Source organism: Pinus tabuliformis, chromosome X (genome assembly GCF_031772625.1).
Source record: "Pinus tabuliformis cultivar Carrire ecotype Pingquan chromosome X, CPIR1, whole genome shotgun sequence".
NCBI lineage: Eukaryota > Viridiplantae > Streptophyta > Pinopsida > Pinales > Pinaceae > Pinus > Pinus tabuliformis.
Window position 1 is genome coordinate 449,112,098 of NC_142308.1, and position 6,000 is coordinate 449,118,097.

Below are 6,000 nucleotides of genomic sequence, written 5' to 3' on the forward strand. Positions count from 1 at the left end.
TGACCACATCTAATTTGGACAATAAACAAGGATTTGACTCCATATCAAATGAAGGTTCGTCCTTGTACCTAACAACTCAAATTTATTTGTAGGAAGTCTCATCATGCTTGTCAAACTTTCCACCTTAGAATACCTCCTTGGCTCCTAAGTTCTTCCCATTGAGATGTCATGAAACAACCCTTAATCAACCCTTTAAATTCCCTTCAAATGATCATAATAGGTCCTCAAAATTCCCTTGAAAACAGGCATAAACAAGCCCTTAATAATTTGGCCTAGAAATTCATCAAAATTTAGCCTTCCTTATGTTGTTAGAATAGACCCAATTTTCACCTCTTGTTCCCTAAACAGGCCTATTTCTGCAATCTATATAACATAAATAATTCAGCCCCTAAATTATTACAGTTGTGTTGTAGTATTCAACAACCCCCCATTTTCCTTATAAATCATAGAAGGAATAATGGGGACCCTTTAAATTTTTTAGGATAGTATCCTTTTGTATAAAATATCCTAAGTTAGGTTTATTTCCTTTTATTTCTCAAAAATAAAATTAGAAAATTAAGAAAACTACTTTTCCTTAAAAGAATAAAACAATGAGAAACAAAGAAAAAAGCACTAAAAAGGATAAACAAATGGATATGTCACAAAATGTGTTATAGAAAATGTCGAAGCTGCGAATGCCGAAACACCGAAAACCGATTTCATCAAAATGCCTTAAAATCAACTTCGCTGAAATGTTGAAAACTCTGATTTCGCCGAAACACCAAAACATCCGATATCGCAGTCTGTCAATTAACATTTCTATCATCGCATTCTATCAGATGACACATGACGATATCACATTCTATCAGCAATTTGCCAATTCTCCAAACTCGCCATTTCGCATTTTGCATTTTGCTAAAAGCATACAGAAAACTACCCAGTATCAAATCACCGACCTATTCACTTCCAATATAATGCCATCTCTCAACACCATGTGAATAGACGTTTGAAAATTTAATTATCCTTTATGTGTTTTCTAATCTCAAGGTTTTCAATCGATTTGCAATAATTTCGACTTAATATCGAGGGATTCCCCATTATGGATGCACATTTTTTATATGACTTTACTAGCGCTCGAGTAATTTTTGCTTATTTTCACTTGGTTTTTTAATAGGATAAAGACATGTCTTGGCTAATCAAAGCAAGAAGAAAGTCCACCACCCCACCAGAGTTAGTCTTGCTTCATGAGGACATTCATGAAATGGCTCCATTGAGTTCAGATAACACATGCACATCAAATGCAGGCTCATCTAGTTGGGAGGCAATGTCCCAATTATTTGAAAATGAAATTTTGAGAATAGGTGAACGTGGAGGAGCTATTGTGGATGATTCTCAGACAAATCATGCAAATCCATGGTCAGAAGTAGCCAATTCTTTCCTTCACATAATTGCTTCTCGTCCTAAGATCCTCCCATATACTGATATGGTGAGATGGGTTATTTATCATGTAGATATAATAGAGAGAATATTCATAACTACCAAGAAAACTGTCATTGGTTCATTTAGACCTGAGGACTTAAGGAGAATGTATAAATTTCTAGCACACTAGAAGAGATACAATGCTCAATTTGTCTAGAAATTCATGCAAGAGAATTCAAACCTTGTTGAACTTATTAAAGAATGGAGGAAAGATCCTAACAAGAATAAGCGCGAGGATAGGGGTATGCATTCACTAGCTTCTCTTGTAAGCCCTTTCTCCTAGGTTCCTGCTATGATGTGTTTCTTTTTGGTTTAGCCAATACTCAGAAGTTTTCAAAAGAATGGTTACCCTTGATTGAGGCTACTTCTGACAGCTACATTATGGATTGGGAAACCATTTTGTCAAACAAAAGTGCAATGTACTAGCAAGGACAGCTCATCCCTTTTACATGAGTGCCTATATTATGGATTCTATATGTTTCTCTTATGATTTTCCATATTTAGGATGGAAATGGACTAATCAATATTCTATCCTCATTCATATTTACTTTGACATCTTGTGGGAATCTAAGTACCACCTCAATTTTTACAAAATTTTCCTCGAGGTCACGGTCCCCATTCACCAAGAAGTCTTTGGAAGTAAAGCCCCTAGGGTTACTGTTGAAGCCAATAGAGACCTAAAGCTTATAGGAAAATGGTTCGGGGAAGATAATTTTACTTATATTCGTATTTTTGGTAGCTAAGCCCATCCTCATGCCTTGCCACTCTTTGTTCCCGATAAATTTCTAGCCAAGGAAACTACCTATCAAACAATTGGTTACTGTATGACTAAAGAGATTAAATATACCAAGAAAACTGTTTGGCCCCCCTTTCCTATTTCTTGTGGTTCACAGGCCTTTGACAATTTTAAGCATGTTTGCTTGAAATTGAGCAATTAAAACCTTTATATTTTCCAGCTTTTCCAAACTGACACTATGATCCTAAAATAATTGACAAACAAGTAACGACCTAGCTGAAACTTAGGCCTTTTTCAAGTGAGCCTGATAAGTTTGACAACTTGTTTGAGATGATTCTAAAATACTTTATCATCGAGGAGCTAGCTGCGAAAAGATTAAGTTTTGCAGAGTTGTTGAGCTTTAGACAATATTGTCAGAGGAGAAATTCCCATTTACCAGAAAAACTGGTAAAACATATGCAACAAGAATTAGGAAAAGCAGAAGAATCAGCCTCTTCTTCCCTAATACCAGTTATAGAAACAAAAATTGATGTTGTTGAACAAGAGAGAATTCAATAAAGTTTGGGAAGAATTCAACTGTGTGCTATCTACTAAAGAAGTCCCTCCCACAAACAGTTCCATTCAGTAAGCTATAGAACCAATGTTAGTTACTACACAGTTAGCAACAATCACTATTGAGCCAAACACAAAGTTATGTACAAGTAATAAATAAGCCTCTAAGTTTTTAGGTGATAAAGGGGAGACCTCATTCACTACCGAGGATCCCCAAATTATTGTTAATACTGAAGAAAGTGAGAGGAACATCAGTGTAAAAGTAGAGAAAGATTCTACTACACTAGAGCATATGGAAATAATCCTTGCATTCACTACCACTGAGATAGTCCTCAAGATTGATGAAATTCCACCATTGGACATGTTTGACAGTCCAAAGAATAAAGTCGTTATGAGCAGATCACGGAAGAAAATGAAATTGGAACAATCTCCAAACTTACTCCCTAGCGAGACTCCAATCCAAATACTTTGGAAAGGAGAGCAGTCTACCCTTGAGGAAGAATTGAATAGGCTATCTCAGTAAGTAGGAGCTTATGCCAGTGCCACCATCGACAAAGTCACAAAAATTTATTTATTAATAAAAGAAAAGGATCAAAGATTTTCTCAAATGGAACAACTTTTCCAACAAGAAAAGCAAACCATAGAGCAATAATGGCATTCAAATGTTACTAATCTACAAAGAGATTTTGATAATTTAAGGCTTCAATTTGAAATAGATAGCAGAGATAAAGACCAGTAGATTCAACAACTGCAGTAAAGGATTGAATAGCTACAAGAAAGCCCTGAAATCAACGAAGTCTGGAAGGAGGCATCTGAACTAGACACCTTGCTGACCAAACAACAATTATTTTTCTATCATAAATCATCTCAGATTCATGATTTTTTGAAAACTAGTGATTACCTAGTTACTCAACTGTCCAATCTGAGGACATATTAAGAAGGGTTTGATGAAAAGGTATCGAACTAGATTGGTAAAACACTGCAGAGGGGAGAGTGGGCAATTTCCCTAGAATTGAAGAGTCGATAAAGGACATTGTATTCGGTGATTGGGATATGAAGATGAAAAGTGTTGAAATGGCCATTATGAGGGCTATAAATCTCGCTTCTAATCTCACCGAATACATTAAGGAAACTTTATTACAAGCGAGTCTGATATAGGAATGCTCGAAAGACACTTTTCCAGATGTCAAGATCTTAAAAAATCATGGAAATAAGTGTCTATGAAGAAAGCTCTAGATATTCAAAGCCTATCAAGACCTAACATGGAGAGTTATTGGCATTTCCTAGTGAAACCACATAGTCAACGGCTTACGCTGAGGTGTCTCTCAAATATTTCTACTCAACTTCTTCGAGTACTCAATTATGCAATCTTCATGGGACAGATGTGTATGCAGTCGATACATCCCCCCCAGCTTGAGCCAATGGTGAATGCATGCAATCTCAAATAATGAATAGAAAATGAGTCTGACAAATAGTCATGAGGACTGTTATAACTGATCACCATTTTGTTGTCTAAGATTTTAGTTTTAATAGTTATAAAATAGTATTTAGAAACTTTGTTTACAAGTTTTCTATTTTTGTAATATTAATAGCCTATTTAAACGTCTTTCATGCATTTAGAAAGGGGTCCATAATTTTGGGAAGGTGGCTTTTGAACTCACACTATTGTTTGAACATAAGTTATCTAATTGAAAGGCTGAGCCTGGAAGCTATCTTTTTTGGATATAAAGCTTTGATCCATCGGATACTATTATCTTTGTGTTTTCGTTTTATGTTATTGAATTACATAGTTAACTTATTTCTTTTTGAATATTTCATTATAGTTTGATATGAAATGAGATATATGATTTTCACTATTGATGTGAAATATTGAATGGTTTGTGATTATATATGAGATAACAAGATCTTTTGTATGATTGAGTTTTTCATCAACTAAATTAATTAACTATTTAATTAATTTAGTTTCTTACGTATGCTTTCTTTTCATTAAAGTATGAGATGATCTATATTGTTACATGCTTTATGAAATCTTTCTATTAGATCACATAAAAGAGATTTATCCCAGGAGATAGTTAGAATAAGTATTAAAGTTTTATCATTAGTTATTAAATCATTCCATTATGTTGATTTCATTCCTTTTGTTATTATTAAATCTTTTTAAATGGGAAACTGGTCCCTATATCCCCAGTTGGACCCACCATCTTCAATGGAAAAGGAGTTTCTTTAAGCTTCAGACCAGGTGAATTTCCTCGATGTTGAGGCAGTCACTTTCCAGCCTTCAACATTTTTGGTGCTAGAAGGAGGGGCAACATACTATGGATAGCATATAAACCCAATGCAAAACCAATAATCCACCACAAGAGTTAATCACCCTCAAAAACTCCTACAACTTTGAGATCTCGTTCTAAATCTTCAAGTTATAAATCAGAAGTTGTAGAAAAATACCCAAAATATCCTAGCACATTTCCTGAAGTACCTCCTTCAGATTACAATCCGGAATCTCTGGAAGTACAGTCTTTGATAAAGAAATTGGAGGATATCTCTATTTCTACAGAAAAATCTGTAACATCTGAAGCTTCCGAAGGAAGTGTCACTTCCTTGTTTCGTCACACTGGTGTATTAACTCGTTCACAGAGTGAAAAACTTGGCGTTACACCATTTGAGTTTCCACTGCCCTCTCATCAAAAAATAGCTACTACATCATCATCTCAGTCATCTTCTAGTGAGATTATACATTCATCTCCACCGCAAACTCCCTCATTCATCCCTTCACAACCAATTTCCTCATCCATTCCTATTTATTCTACTCAAACAATTAGTGCTGCCACAAGTAGTAATAGTTAAGTGGTTGTTTCTTCTACCACAACATCCACCTCTGGAACTTCTACATCATCTTCTCAAATAATAAGACAAACGATGGCTGCTAGACCATAGACTAATCCTGGAGCTATTCAATTAGCAGGAGCACTTCATCCTCTACCAAGTCATCCAGAAAAATGGTTACCCAAATACAATCCAGATGATGGTCTTCCTACTGAAGAACATCTCAATAGTTTTATGCTAACCATGAATCTTAATGGTATTGAACACAAAGACTGTGTAGTAAGATTGTTTCCTTATACTTTTTAAGGATCTGTAGGATCTTGGTACTTTTCACCACTAGCAGGCTCAATTACTAGTTGGGATATATTTGAAGAACAATTTTTAGCTAAATTTGGTGATGATTGAAAAATTTCATATTTAATAAATGATCT